At 40.4% G+C, this 16,506-nt stretch overlaps 1 protein-coding gene across 14 annotated transcripts in view; it reads right to left on the bottom strand.

Annotated features, from left to right (window-relative positions):
* The window catches only part of FHIT (fragile histidine triad diadenosine triphosphatase), a 1,472,927-nt gene that overhangs the window by 1,440,054 nt on the left and 16,367 nt on the right, over positions 1-16,506 (bottom strand). For 2 of the 14 annotated variants that reach the window (XM_070455774.1, XM_070455771.1), the window contains exon 2: positions 10,861-11,028. The exons of 8 other annotated variants lie outside the window; for them this stretch is intronic. The gene's annotated coding sequence lies outside the window, so the exon portion shown is untranslated. Of the gene's footprint in view, positions 1-3,089; positions 3,269-3,299; positions 3,393-10,860; positions 11,029-16,506 lie in introns of those variants that run through there. 4 more of the 14 variants (XM_070455775.1, XM_070455770.1, XM_070455776.1 and 1 more) reach the window with 2 other exon arrangements.

Here is a 16,506-nt window from a genome sequence, read left to right as displayed (position 1 = left end):
AACACAGTATTATAAACCAATTATCCTTCAATTAAAAATATTTTTTAAAAAAACTATAAGAAAAAACTGTGGTACATATATACAACAGAATATTACTCAACTATAAAAAGAATGCATTTGAGTCAGCCCTAATGAGGTGGATTAACCTACAGCCTATTGTACAGAGTGAAGTAAGTCAGAAAGAGAGACAAATATTGTATATTAATGCATGTGTATGGAATCTAGAAAGATGGTACTAATAAGCCTATTTGCAGGGCAGTAATGAAAAGGCAGACACAGAGAACAGACTTGTGGACACAGTAGGGGAAGGACAGGATGAGATGACTAAAAAGAGTAGCATAGAAATACATACATTGCCATATGTAAAACAGATAGCCAGTGGGAATTTGCTCTGTGACACAGGGAGTTCAACCCAGTGCTCTGATACAGTGCTGAGGGGTGGGATGGGGTAGGTGATGGGAAGGAGGTTCAAGAAGGAGGAGACATATGCATACGTGTGGCCGAGTCATGTTGATACTTTACAGAAACCAGCACAAAATTGTAAAGCAATTATCCCTCCATAAAAAAATTTTTTTAAATTTCTCCTTCCCCCTAGGCTATGTGGATTGAAATAGTGTTGAAAGAAACATAATTTGGGGAAGACTAGATAAAACAAAATACTACATTTTGTAAAACCTGGGAGATTTATGGTCTAACAGCACAGAGATTAAGCAGTATCCCTTTCTATTCCAACCACATAGAAATGCTTAACAAAGTACAGTATAGCTTAAAAGTGAGAAGATCAATATGAAAAAAAAAAGTGCAGATTTTCTAGAATGAAAGATATGAATCCTCTTGAAAAAAGCATACCAAGACCTCAACAAGCAAATCTACAGGTATATACAATAGAAGGAAACCACAGCACCAGCGATAGAAAGAAAGCCTTAAATTGAACCAGTGAGAACAACCTGCCTCCCAGTTTCTGAGAAACTAGGCTCCATGTGCTTGAATATCTTGTCTTGAATAAAATAATCATGAATGGCAAAAAAAAAAAAAAAAAATGCAAGGCAGCAGTGAAATAACATGTCCTAAGTTCCAAAAGGAAAAAGTTCAGGGAAAACTCTACAGCCATGCTAAACCGATTATCATTCAAGAATGACAGCTAGGTTACTTTTCAGAAAAAAAAAAAAGCTGTTTCCTGCTCACAGTAGTTTACTTTTGCTGGGAGGAATACTAAAAGGTATCCTTGAATAAGAAGGAACTGATCTCAGAAGGAAGGAAAGAGGAACAAAAAGCAATGCTCACCAAATTATATTAGCATGTATGGTGGTAAATCTAGTAAATTCAATAACAAATAATGGATATTGGATAATAATTAATAAGGACTGGTTGTAAAAAAAAAAAAAAACTATAATAACAACCAATTTTAAGGGTTTTCAAATAAGATGAAATAAGTAAAGAATCCTCCTGCAGTGCAGGAGCTGCAGGAGATGCGGGTTCAATCACTGGGTCGGGAAGATCCCCTGGAGGAGGGCATGGCAACACACTCCAGTATTCTTGCCTGGAGAATCCCATGGACTGAGGAGCCTGGAGGGCTGCTGTCCATAGCATCACAAAGAGTCAGACACTTCTGAAGTGACTGAGCATGTACAAGTGGTTGGCTAGAATTATATAGAACAAAGGAGCAGAGGATGAATTGTTTAGGAGAAAGAGATTCTGATTCAGTTGCTAAAGATATGCATTAAAGCTACTGATGAACTTGTTAAGGAATATTGGCATTTCTTTCTCTGTGTACACAACCAAAGACATCCTTTCATATATGCTCAAAGAGAAATGTTTAGATCGGATGCCAAGAAACACTAAAGACAATGGAAACATCTATCAACAATACAGTGAACAAACATATTTACATTTGTACAGATTCTTACAATGGAATATTATACAGCTTCAAGAAATCAATGAACCAGTTACACACATCAACATGTATGCCTCTCAAAATTATGGTGTAAAATGAAAGAAACATGTCACAGAAGACTATATATGTTATTCCACATATAAAATGTTCAAAAAGGCAAAAATAATGCTATCTTGTTTTAAAATACAACATGGAAGTGGCAAAAACAATAAAAAAAATTCAAGAGAATGAATGATGTATACAGAATTCAGGCTATATTTATCTTGAGAGCAAGGGAAGAGTTTGTAAGGAAGGAATTCTCAAAGGATTCTGGAATGTGATAATGCTCTGCTTCTTGGCTTGGGGAGTGGTATCTGGATGTTCAGCTTATTATTGTCTTTAAACTGCAGATATACATTTTCAAAAATTATTTTATATGCATATTATATTTCACAGTTTTAAAACAATAACAGTAATCATCAAAAGAACAGAAACATCCAAACCAGTGAAGGGAACAATCTAGAGAATACAAAACACAACCAATTCTCTTTTTTCAGCAAATTGGAATGGGATGGAGAAAGAAGCAAAGGAAAACACAGTAAATAGAAAACACAAATGTCGGGACCAGCCCAACAATGAATGGGCCTGTAAAATAAGTTTGAACATGTCAGTAATCAGAGTAAGCAGATTAAATGCATCTATTAAAATAATTTCTTTCCAAAATGTATGTTTAAAAACCTTGTTGTCTGATGTTTGTAAGAAACACATCTAAAACAGAGATTTTGAAAAGAAAACTATAGAAAACTATACACCAAGCGAATAGGAACTGAAAGTTGGTAGAAATGAGTTAATATTCAGCAAAGTACAAGTTAGCAATAATAGAATAGATATTTCCATTGGCTATGTATTGATTCAGTGCAAACTACTTAAAATGACTTCATAATAATCATTTAATATCTATCATGGTTTCTAGGGAACAAGAATTCTGATGGAGTGACATGAGCTGACTTTTTTTTATGCTACAATGTCTGAGGCCTCAGGTGGAAGGCTTGAAAACTGGGGCATGGAATTATCTGAAGGTTCATTCCCTCAAGCGTCAGCCAGGTGCTGAGGGTTAGCTGAGGCCATAACTGGGGCTGTCAGCGAAATACTGCAGGTGGCCTCTACTTGTGGCGTGAGTCTCATCACAAAATGGTGGCTGGGCTGAAGCTGTTACCGTCATGGCAGTGTCCAGTTGCTGCGGCCTCCAAGGTCCGCAACTGTCATTAAGTCACAGGGGAAAGTGGGGATGGGGGAAGAGATTCACTGCTGCTTCAAGGCCTGGGCGCTTCCAAAGCCGCCAGTGCTTCCAGTGGGCGGCTCTGACGAGAGCTCTGGAGTTCTACGAGACACAGCCCTGGGGCTGTCCCTGGGCCCCTCAGCTCACCTGCAGGCAAGGTCAGGTTCTGGAAGGCCTTGGAAGGCAGAGACCCGCCGCCCGCCCCACTCTCTGTCCCGAAGACCACTGTAAAGCTAACTGAACAAGAACTCTGCCACGCTAACGGTCTCCCGCTAACGGTCACACAGATGGCTCTCGTGCAAACTGTCTCGCGATATCGTCTCGCGCCAAAAGTCCCATGCTAACAGCCTCTCACCCTCACAGCTTCGCGCCAGCTCTACCCTTTTTACAATGTGAAGGTCACTGAGGAACTGAAATGAGAACTGTTTTGTGATCTGAGACAGAATTCAGTTTGGAATCGGTTAAGAAATAAGTAGAAATCATTAAAATGAAGACAGTGAGTAAGGACAGTATTAGGCACGTTCGGATGTGAAAGGGACGAAAGAAAGTAGCAACTAGAGGAGGACAAAGGACTCAAAGAGGGTTTCTTCGCACTGTCTGTAAACTGTACCGGCTGAGCACGTGTCAAGGTGATGAGAAGATCCAGTTGAGATCAAGAGGCTGAAAGCTGAAGAGTAAGAAAGAACAGTTGATAGAGAAGGCTCCTTCCCCGAAAGGTAAAGGGCCAGGAGGCGGGACTGGTCTTAAAACAGAGCTTTGCATTGAAACATGTATATTATCTATGGTGAAACAGATCACCAGCCCAGGTTGGATGCATGAGACAAGTGCTCGGGCCTGGTGCACTGGGAAGACCCAGAGGGATCGGGTAGAGAGGGAGGTGGGAGAGGGGATCGGGATGGGGAATACATGTAACTCCATGGCTGATTCATGTCAATGTACGGTAGAACTCACTACAATGTTGTAAGGTAATTGGCCTCCAGCTAATAAAAATAAATGAAAACAAAACAAAACAGAGCTCTGTTCTCACCTTAATCATATAATGCCTCTCGGTAGGCATGCATGCTTTCTTTTTAAAAGTTTTTTTGTTTTTTTTTTACTGCATTAGTTGTGGCATGAGAAATCTTAATTGCGGCATATGGGATCTAGTTCCTTGACTAGGGTTGGAACCTGGGCCCCCTGCATTGGGAGCAAGGAGTCTTAGCCATCAGACAACCAGGGAAGTCTCTGTTGTCTTAAATTATTACTTTCTCCTGTATTTGTGTTTTATGATCTTAATTAATGTCTAAACTCTTTAAAATCTATGACTTTCATTGTTCAAGCCAACCTCACCCTGCCTACCTAATTTGAGCCCCAGATTCTATACTGGCACTAGTCAGTCAGCCAATACTTGTTGAATAAACAAGTACAGTTGACCCTTGAACAAGTGTTTGAACTGCACTGGTCCATTCATACATGGAATTTTTTTTCAATAAGTATGTACTACAGTAATACATAATCCGTGGTTATTGAATCCACAGAATCCCAGATATGGACACATTCACAGAAGGCCAACAATAGTTATACACAAATATATACCACTCAGTCTCCCTAACCCCTCCTTGTTCAAGAGTCAACTGCACAAGTGGACTCCACAGTCTTTGTATATATCTCTGATACTCAAACATTTGTCCGTATACCTGTGCTAGATATCTGAAGTAGGACAGGTCAAGATCAGAAACCTCTTGCTGTAGTGCCCAAAGTACTTATCCCTGGACAAAAGTCAAGCATATCTGCTCAAACTTGCCTCTCTTTCCCATGCTTGTCTTGACCCCAAAATTCAAGGACCTAAACTTCTAATGGCCATGAGAACATTTTCACCTGCAGCTACAATGCCTTCTCCCATTTACACCTTCTCCCACTCCCCTCCTATGTAATTTAACACCATTTTGTTCTAGAGCAAGTGGACTCTGTAACCTTCATGTGACCTCCTGCAAGACACAGACTAGATTTTTTTTTATAAATATTGTAGTGGTTTTTGTCATACATTGACATGAATCAGCCATGGATTTACATGTATTCCCCATCCCGATCAAGACACAGACTAGATTTAAATGAATCCAAAGAAGTTTAGGGTTTGGCTGCTCCTGAAAGACATGATCATGGAGGCAGAGCGGCACAGGCCAATAACACAATTGATTTATCTTAGTGACTTTTCAGAGGATAGCGGCCCAGAAAATCTTTATCACCCCCAAGTCCCCTCACTCCATTATCTAGCCCCCAGCCCCTTTTAAAACTGTCTGAATTTAAAGAAACATTTTTCTCAAATATTTTTTTTTAAAAAGTCTTTTCTTTGTGATTTATCTTTCCACAATTAAAACCTATCTCTGGGAACCATCAGTTGCACCTTCCCCGTAAGGCAGCATTGCCTGGAATGGAGCAATCTGCCTTCACTGTTGCATTCTGCAGTCCTCACCTGACTCATTAAGCGATTGGTTATTGCCCTTTAAGTCTTTTAACAACTGTGTACATACCTAAGAAAAAAGTCTGTTCACCCAGGAATGAAGAGACAAGAATGAATGAAGACAATGAATAAATTCAGCCCTGTTTTCCCTTCTTATGTCCAGTGAGCTGTTACTGCAGACAAATTATTGCAACATTCTTTCAAATGACAGTTTTCAACTAAGAGAAGATTCTTGAACCATTTTCTACATATCGGTGAAAACCAGGCAGTTGGAAAACATAGCCTTGGTTAAACTACCTGATGATAAATGATTATTTTAAACACATGGAATTATTTGAGAATCTGCATACTGGTTTAGTTCAGTGGTAGCTCAGTCAGTAAAGAATCTGCCTGCAATGCAGGAATCTGCCTGCAATGCAGGAGACCCGGGTTCGATTCCTGGGTCCGGAATATCCCTTGGAGAAGGAAATAGCAACCCACTCCAATATTCTTGCCTGGAAAATCCCATGGACAGAGGAGCCTGATGGGCTACAGTCCATGGGGTCGCAAGAGTCAGACACAACTTATCGACTGAATCACCATCTCATCATCACCATACTGATTTAACCCTCACAAGAAACAGCAGAAAAGATCCCCAAAGCCTGACACTTCTCAGATATATTCTCCAAAGTTTTATTTCAATGTATATGTGTTTGTGTCTTATATTTTCAGAATTTGTGAAACATGTATTTAGAGTTGAGAGAGGAGATAAGAACATTCCTTAGTTTGGGTTTTTTTTTAAAAATATTTGTACGGGATGGGGAACACATGTAAATCCATGGCTGATTCATGTCAATGTATGGCAAAAACCACTACAATATTGTAAAGTAGTTAGCCTCCAACTAACAAAAATAAATGGAAAAAATAAATTAAAATACATATATATTTGTAGTTATTTATTTAACTATGTTGGGTCTTGCAGCACTTGGGATCTTTTCAATTAATTATGGCTGCTCTGGGTCTTTGTTGCTTCTCATAGGCTTTCTGTAGTTGCGGCAAGTGGGGGCTACTTTCTAATTGCAGTGTGCTCATTGTGACTTCTCTCATCACGGCTTGCAGGCTCTACAGCACAGGCTCAGTAGTTGTGATGTGTGGGCTTAGTTGTCTGAAGGCATGTGGGATCTTCCCAGATCAGGGATCAAACATGTGTCCCCTGCACTTGCAGGCAGATTCTTACCTCTGGACCACCAGGGAAGTCCAGCACTTGGGGTCTTTAGTTGTGGCAGGTGCGGGATCTTCCTTCTTTGTTTGTGACATGTGGGAGCATGCAGCATCTTTAGTTATGGCCTGCGGACTCTTAGCTGTGCACAGGTTCTAGATCCCTGACCAGGGATGGAACCCGGCCTCCCTGCAATGGGAGTGTGGAGTCTTAACCTATGGACCACCAGGGAAGTCCCCATTCCTTAGTTTTGTCATTAACATGGATAATTGTCAATAACTATTGTTATTGTCACAGATAACAATACTGTCAAAATGTACATGAAAGTTTTTCCATTAGACTCTAAGTTCAACAAAGGTACCAACCACATCTTTCTTTTCTTTTTCGTCAGTGCCTCATTTTTATCTTAAACAGAAGCACTGAATGTCTATATAGTAACCTTTCATCTGCAGCTGATACAGTCACACCTTTCATGTTCCTTGTTGAATCCACATCCTCCAGGACAGTGTCAAGCACATAACACTTAAGGAAGTTTGTTTAAAGAAATTATGTCTGTGTTATTATTAAAATTGAAAACTGATTAAAAATTCTTTAGTTTAGTTTTTTATTTTTGTTTCCTTTTTTCATTTTCTTAATTTGTACTCTAGGCTTTTTTAAGATGAAAAGTATCTCTCTACATAAGTCTATACTTCAGTGGCCTGAGACACACACAAACATGTACACACACAAAATATAACACAACTCATCTTCACTACACTTGTTCAATGCTGTAACATTTGCTAGGTATTGGAAAAATAAATTTGCTAAGTAGCATGAGCCCGGGAAAATCACTAGGTGACATCTGGGGAGCAGAATACCAATCAACCAATAATTAGCATCTTAACATTCAGAGAGTTCGAGACAAATCAAATTCCATGAGATCTCGGGGAGCATGACCCTGGCCAGGTTGGCGCCCTGGCTATGGGTAGTCACTGGATTTGTCTGACCACAAGACAGGGCTGGAGGTACCATGGCTAGTCTAATCCTAGGAGGAGACACTCTGACAATGTGACATTTGCACAGGGATGCCCTAATGTGGCCTCAGTATGTTTTCTTAGAATGAGATGACATTTCAAGTCAAATAGCTCTGCTCCCAATAGCACAAACCCTTCCTGAACTCTAAGAACCTGAATTGGAGAAAAAGAGGTTCATCTCAGAGAGGAACTAAGGTTGTACAGATGCAACGTTAAAATAATCAACTTTTAAGTAAGGTTAAACCAGACATTCAGTGTTTAGCCTCATTCATTATTATTCCATTTCACAGACCTAAGATTACCTTAGTCTAAAAACAGTTTTCATTTGAGCAAAACCCTATTCCTGAAGTATCCATATGGCATACTTTTCAATGAACACAGAATCTCATTACAAAATCATGCTATCAAGAGGTGTGGGGAGTGTCAGTGCACCCTGTCTCCGCCAGACCCCTGCTGCCTGCAACTGCTGTCCACATGCAGGTCCATCCAAGAATGTAGGGTCACTGCTGCTCCGACTGCCTCCTGCCTATCTAAGGTCACCTTTCCTACATGGCTGATTCATTCCAAAGGAAGAAACAGAGAGGATGGAGAACACCAATTTCTAACTGGTTTTTGCAGCTATCTACGTGACTTGGGGAACTCATCCTTTAAGAGCAATCCAGAATGGAGGGCCCTACCTCCAAACAGCCTGCCAGTCCTCGGGATAAAATGTTCTGCTTCCACCATGTGGCCTGCATGCGCCCGGTTTGCAAGCACCTCCACCCAAAGCCAGGGGTGGCGGCTCTGGCGGCCCCTGCTCCACTCCACAGCAGGGTCAGGCAACAGCTTGCTCTCCACCTGGCTGCTGGCCCAAGGCTTGAATGGCCTGGCTACGTCACTGCCGAGAGGGAGTCTGGTTGTGCCCTCCTCTGAACTCTCCATCTGGAAGATTCTCTGGCCTCCTTCCCTCTCGTTTTTAATCTGACAGACACTGCTGGACCGGGAAACTCAGAGCAGACCAAAGTTCATCTTCTCTTCCCCGCTTCTCGGCTGGCATAATTGCAGGGGCAGAACGAGGTTGGCAGGGACCAGGATGCCTGGAATTAAATGAGGGTCCCTGACCACTGGACCACATTGGCCCTGCCTTCCAAAGTCTTAATTAGTCCTCTTCTGCTTGGCACACCCACTTGCCTTTGGAACCCAGAGAGGTGGCCGGGTAAGATGCCATACTCACAGCAAGTATTCAACAAAATATTGGTTGAGAATGGTGGTCACAAATGCCTGCTGGCTCAGGGCTTTGCAGCAACAGTCGGTTTTGAGGTCTGGGCCCCAGCGGCAAGATTTCTGCTCCTCTTTCTAATGCAGACAGTTCGAGCAGCGGTATTCTGAGTGATATTCAGCCACCAGCTCAATTTGGAAGCAAAATGATCTTAACAAACGATGGCAGACTTGACAGACAGGCTGTTGAGCCTGGGGACCGAAACAAAGGACAGAAAGAAAAAGAAAGGGAGAGTTGATGGTAAATGGAAGAGGGGAAAATGAACACGGCAAAGAGAATTGAGCAGGATTACAGGGCAAGAGAGCCCAGTTCTACAAGTCTGAAATGAGCTGGAAACATAACAACAGACTCAGAGGCAGAAACAACATGGTGGGGGGACAGAAAGGACACAGAAAGGGGACAGAGCCCGGCATCTTTTGGGAATTTTGATGCTGGGACACACTTGGGCTAGAGCAGCAGAAGAGATGCAACAGTAAGGAACATTTGAGAGGCTTCAAAAGACAATGAATCTTAATTCTGTCTTGTTTTGCCCCTCTTGAACTGTAGTGATACACCAAAATTTGCTATTTTTCTAAGAGGACCTTGACAGATACAATGGAAACTCTGAGTACATTTTTTCCCTCTGCATTCATTATCTCTGGCCCTTATCCACAGGCCTATTGCAGACTAAATTGGATTTTGGATCACTGGTACTGAGGCGCTGCAATTAATTAACAATGGAAACATAATATTTATATCCTAGCCTAACAACATCTGACATTTAAACTATTCTGCCAGTCGGGCAAATTCCATTCGACAAATTTTCATTTTAATGAACATGACAGGCCACAGTTTACACGACAGGCCAAGAAGCAGAGCAGAGGTGATCTCTCGGCATGTGCTTTCAAGGTCTGGCCATGCTGCAGGAGAAACAAGTGGGGGAAACTGTCAGAATGATAGAAAAACCAGATCCCCAGTTCTGCACAGACACACCAAGGACACATGTCCCCTCAACAAAGATTCTGGTACGAAACTGTCCTGCAAGCTCCAAGTGAAACACCTACTGCCCCTGATGACCCAGCAGATGATTTCTCTTTCTTTGGGCCGTTGACATTTTCTTCCGGGTACCAAGCTCCTTCAGTCCTTCCTAATTAGAAAGTGATAAACGTTTTGCGAGGCAACCAGTAATGTGCAAAGTACACAAGAGTTGGAACTGATGCAGCTTTTTCAGTTGGCACAAGACTGGTCTTCCTTATTTTGCCAGATGGTGTGTCTCAGTAAGTCCCCAATCCCTGACTCAAGCGAGGGGCACTGTCAATATGATGCTGAAGCAGAGACTTCTTAAATGCTATCTTATTTTGCATTAAACTAACACCAAGAAGGCCTAACATTTTCTTTTTGCTGAAACTTTCATAGTTAAAGGAGTTTTCATTTTCCTGTGACTCATTATTCAAGCAGACATAAGGTGATTTTTCACTGACTAATCTATTTCACACCTTTTAAGCTTCTCTCTACACTTTCCTTTATATCCACCATTTTGGGGTAGTGTATATGGGCTTGGAGAAATCCACACTATGTCACCTGACCAGTAATCCATAGCTGAGTAATAGGAGGTCAGGCTATGAGATCCAGTCTTTGCTATTGGTTTTTGGCAAATTTACATGGTTCTGTTGAGGATGGAAATTTCTCCTCAAGTGTACCAACAAGTGTCAACAGGAGCCCTTCTTAATGGAAAGGTTGTATATTTCTATTTCACATATTTAAAACACTCTTTAACTCAGTTTTTACATCAATTTAAAATAATTTAAATAAAGTCTCACTTTAAAAGTAAAGACGTCTTTGGAATGTGGATCTGGTTCCAATCTCAGCAAGTGAAGTAGCCACCTGCACAGTGATCTCTCTTCAAGCTATAACTCTGAATAGACCCAAACTGCTAACTATGCTCCATGTCACTTCTAGATGTGGTCACAATACAGGAACATTAAGTCCTGAAAGGAGAACAGCGTTTTCATTATTATAACCAAATTTACAATCAGCAAGTTTCAATCAAATCAACAACATGTATGTAGTGTGCGGACACACACACGCAAATAAGAGTTGTAATAAAAATCAGGTTTTTTGAGTTCTTTACTCACATCCCCTCATGTATAACACTATAGTACTGATATGCTCAATTACATATTGAGGAAAGGGTGATTAGAGTTACCTGGTTTTCCTGATAGGCAAAGTCCAAAGTTACAAGCAGTAAGTGGAACAGGCAAGGTGCAAATCCAAGCCTGCCCCCTCCCCCAGAGCCTGTGCTCCACACAACCCAGTGGCATATGACGGCATCCACAAGGGAGACAGCATGAAGGAACTGATTTCTTTTGGCAGTAGTCAAAATATCTTTAAAATATCAGGTATAAAACATTTTCAGTCCACCAGATGCTTATTTAATTTTGAAAAATCAATTTTTATGAAGCTGCTCTGAGAAGCAGTTTTGTGTTTGTTAATGCCTGATTATATTCTTGAAAAAGTAGAAGCTTCATGGCAAAAAAAATACATTTCTTAAAGTCAAGAAGAAAAACAAGACTCTAACCGGATTGAATTGATAATGTTTGACAGAACACAAATGAATAGAATCTGTAACTTTAACAGGCCTTTGCAGGAGGCATGTACTAAAACAGTCATATCAAATTCAGAACACAAAAGATTTAACATGCTTATTGCTGTAAACAAAGGCATTTGGTTAAATGAAAGTTCCATCAGAGCTTAATAACCAAATTCAAGTGAACACAAAGTAAGGGGTTATATACTTTCTGCGGTTTCAGTAATAGCTAATCTAATAATGGTAAATGGAGGGTTATTGTTGATTCCTTTGCCTCTGTTTCATAAATTAGATAAAGCAACCTGGCAGTTACAGTACTTTAGAGTTTTATTCGACTAAGTGATTTGAAAGCTATCTTGAAATATAACGAAGTCATGATGTGAATGACTGCTGAACTGTACCTTGCTTTCCATCACCACATTAGTATTTTCGACCAGGGTTAAGTAAGAAGCTTCCTGGGAACTAAAACTGTTCTACAAAGCTCTATTTGTAGAGCTTTGTACAGGACCAGTGATTTAGAAGGCAAAGCATTGCTGACACAGTATCATCTGATATTCTGTTGCATCAGGACCAAGCTTGTAAAACACAGACTAGAAGAGCAGTCAAGTGTTATTATTTCTTCTGATTCAAAATAGGAACAATAGAATTTCTCTGGTTAATGGTTTTTCATAGCACATTTCCAGTTTTCTACTATGCTTTATTGATCTGGAATACTAAAATGGTTTTCTTCCTTGGCTAAAGAATACACAAAGCCTGTGTCCTACGTCCGGTGGCAAACATTTCCAAAGGCCCATGGTGGTGGCATCTCAACAGGCATCTAAGGGGTGGTAACATGAACCAAGGCATCTTCCTTACTGAAAAAATGTTCTGGTCGAATCCTGGGCCTTTTGATCACAGAAAATGTTTCCCGAGCCTTTGCACTTAGAGGCGCGACACCTGTGGTTCTAAGAGCCGATGAGCTGCCCTTCACAAAAGCAGTCTATTTCCCTGCATTGTCCCCTGTGCCCTGATACGGTTACTTTCAATTACTCTGATAGCCCAGGAAGAAAAATATCCCTCTCTTCATATTTCATTCACATAATAAGAATCTGCAACCTGTTCTGTATGACAGATGAGGACTGTGAGCTGAAGCAACTTGTTCCGCCTGTCAGCCTCCAAGAACCCACAGCAATGAGATACAATCGTGATGACATTACTAGAGAAGAAGTGGGTCAGATACATGGTCACTTTAAAACAGAATGTCAACTGCTCTTTCTACTTCAGTAATTTGATGCAGTGGTACCCAACCCCCACCCCAAAAAAAGAAAAAGGAAAACAGGAGTTCATTGCTATTAGCTTGGTGCGCGTGTGCACACACACACACAGGAAAGAAATGCAAATACTGTTAAAGTTATTGTTTCACATAAGCCCTTAAATGACTTTGTCAACGTCAGTCAACAAAAATTCACTAAGCATCTTCTATGGCCCAGATGCTGATGTAGGGAAAGTGTTGAAAACAGACACAGCCCCTGCCTCATAGTTTACAGTCTGGGAGTAAAGGACAAGTTGTAGCAAGGTGATTGAAACTGATGTAATGAAATTTGCAAATGAAGAACAAGGTACTAAGGGGGCTTATAAAACAAGAACTAACAGTCTTACGTCATAGGATAAGATGGTTGGATGGCATCACTGACTCAATGGACATAGGTTTGGGTGGACTCCGGGAGTTGGTGGTGGACAGCGAGGCCTGGTGTGCTGCGGCTCATGGGGTCTCAAAGAGTCGGACACGACTGAGCGACTGAACTGAACTGAACTGAACAGTCTTACCAGTCAGAATAAGTTATCCTGTAGAAGAGACGTTTAAGCTACGGCCTCAGGTAAAAATAGTAGCCAGGTAAGGGGTGAGGGGGAGGCACTCCAAGCACAGGACTTTCTCTACAAAATGCTTCCTTTCAAAGAAATTGGGCTCCAAGAGGCAGAAGGATAATGGAGTAAATGAAGCCATGGAGTCCAACCCTGAGAATTATTATCTTTTTCTTGTTTTACCCTCTAAAACCTTGTTTTAACCTCTAAAAAATTGATTAAAAGAAAAAAAAATTAAAGCATTAGTATGCCTCTAGTATGCCTCGTTCCTATCTCATTATGTACAGGCAAAAGTTAGTCATAATGACATCTTCTTGCTGATCTAAATATTACGGTGGATTTTACTTTAAAAAAAAAAAACCTAATTTGTCTTGGTTAAAACCCATGGGTTATTTTTAAAAACATGTTTTGACAGCAGTGAAACCTGCAGCACATACAACACCAAGAGCATAAATTTGTCCAGGGTACAAGTACATGGAAATTAACACAAGTACTTGGTAAATGGGATTTTAAAAAAGAAACACTCTTACCAACTTCAGGCCACAACAGGTAGAAACTGAGAAGAAAAAGGCTCTCTTCTCTAACACTTGGTCATGAAAATTCTGATTCATTCTTGCAAAAAAAGTGGATCATCACTCACATCTGTTAATACAAGTGTTTTCCATGGACTGGACAAAATGGAATGGAGAGAGGCAACTGGATTTATTTATGAGTATGCTTGCCCTTTCTTCTAAACCCCAGAATGTGACATTTGGACCATTTTTCTTTCCATATTCAAAATCCATCCCCAGAATCCAAAATCAATAAAATTTGTGTTAGCATAATTGAGGCTGTATTTGGCCCTAAAAACTCAATGACTAAGTAAGTCTACTACGAGTTTTCCTGTGTATTTTTCTTTGTCTTTAGCTATTAACTACCAGAAATGACCTTTAGCACCTACTCTAAAGTGAATACAACCTAGAAGTACTTTTAAAAATATGGAGTACACACCATGAGAATTAATAGTCCCTTTCTACCCCGTTTCTTACATCTTACCAAGAGTTCAGTCTAGGAGTCACACGAAGAGGAAGACTGACCAAATCAGAAAGTACCTACAGGACGGCAACCAGAACGGCGGGGCTTCTGAACTTCACATAAGGAACAACTGACGTACCTGGAGAATATTCAGCCTGGAGAAAAGCAATAAGAGATATGAAAACTGCTTCCATAATTTCTATGGAAATTCAGTGATTAAAGCCATTTCATTTCACTGAGCACCTCCTCTGTACAATGCAATGAAGAAACAACACTGAGTGAATAAGCCTCAGTCCTTTATTACCATGTGGAACAGAAAATGGACTTTCTCTGCAGCATTTCACAGGATATGATCTAGCAGGGAAGAGCACAGATTCTGGAATCAGAGCGCCAGACTCAAAGCCTGTCGTGAGCTAAGTGGTAGCCCCCCACAGATACATCTCCATCAAATCTCGGAGCCTGCAAGTGTTACCCATTTCAGAAAAAGGATTTTGCAGATGGAGTTAAGGATCCTGACATGAGGTCATTCTGGATTATCTGGGTGGGCCCTAAGAATAATGACTGGTGTTCTTGTAAGAGAAAGACAGAGATTTGAGACAGAAGAGGAGCGAAGATACACGGAAGGGCAAGTGAAGGACATTCGTTATGGAGCCACAAACCAAAGGATGCTCAGAGCCATCTGAAGCAGGAAGAGGCAAGGAAGGATTCTTCCCTAGAGCCTCTCAAAGGATATACAATACACCTGGCATTCTGTAACAATGAATTCACTACAAAGCAACATAGGACATAATTTCCTATAGGAGAGCCATCATCCCTTGGATGAGAATGGAGGGGTTACTCTTTACCCAAACTAAAACATGAAAATATCTCACAGTCACAACTAGGAGAGAAGGACAAACCAGCAGTTCTTCAAAGAGGATAAACCTACCTGTGCAATCCACCCCCCACCCCCCATCTTGGATGAGAGTATTTCAGACACTGCCAACTACACCTGAGAGGCTAAGTCAAAATGTGAGCTAGCCAGGCAGTAGGTCTAGGAAATTCAGATAAAGCTGCTTACTCCTGTTTGTGGTCTAGCTGCAGGGCCAGGATAAAATGGTTCACTTGGGCCCGGTTTCCCTGAAAAGACACAGGTTTCAAATATACCTAGGCAGGAGAACAGACAAGTAAAACTATGGAATATTCACATAATGGAACATTATACAGCCATCAAACCAAATAAAGCAAGATACAGAACAGTGTGCTACTTATTGTGTAAGAAAGGAAGGGAAATAACTTACATACATATTTGCCTGAATGCATTAAAAAATACCGAAAGGATGCAAAAAAACCTAGTCAGAGTGGTTAACATATAAGAGAAATGGGGGCAGACATGGGAGTATGGGGAGAGGAATAAGAATAAAATTTCACTTTATGCCTTTTGTATTGTTTAGTTTTTGAATCAGACAAATATACTATCCACTCAAAAAAAATGTCCATTAAAAATCAGAAAGTAAAACAAGATTATAACAACTCATATTGCTGGTAGTAAGTAAAATAGTCCATTTGAAGAGGGCAACTTGATAATATAAATCAAGGACCATAAAATTGGCATTTCCTTGGGCCCACTAATTCCACTTCTGAAAGGAATTTATCTAAGCAAATAAGATTTGTGTATACACACACACACACACAGATGTTCAATGCAGTATTATTTGCCACAGTTAAATTTTTTTTCAAATCTACATGTAAAATAATAGCAATTCAGTGAAATAAATTATCAAATATTCAAACAAATGTGGGGTATGCAGCTGTTAAAAATTATACTATAAAATAGAGACTGTAAAGACTACTCAGAGATATAGAAAAATAATATTCATAGTGTATTTTTTAAAGTATTCATAGAATTTCCAGTGAAATCTTTAAACCATCTACCAAGTGCAAGGCAGTGAGATAGATGCCAACTTTAAAAGCCAGTTATGAGGCAGTACATAAATTTAAAATCCCACCTTTTTGTGCATTTTTAACTAAACTAGAAAGATAA

The sequence above is a fragment of the Odocoileus virginianus genome, chromosome 26, assembly GCF_023699985.2.
Source record: "Odocoileus virginianus isolate 20LAN1187 ecotype Illinois chromosome 26, Ovbor_1.2, whole genome shotgun sequence".
NCBI lineage: Eukaryota > Metazoa > Chordata > Mammalia > Artiodactyla > Cervidae > Odocoileus > Odocoileus virginianus.
Note: the sequence above shows the minus strand (reverse complement) of the source record. Positions and strands in the feature narration are given on the sequence as shown.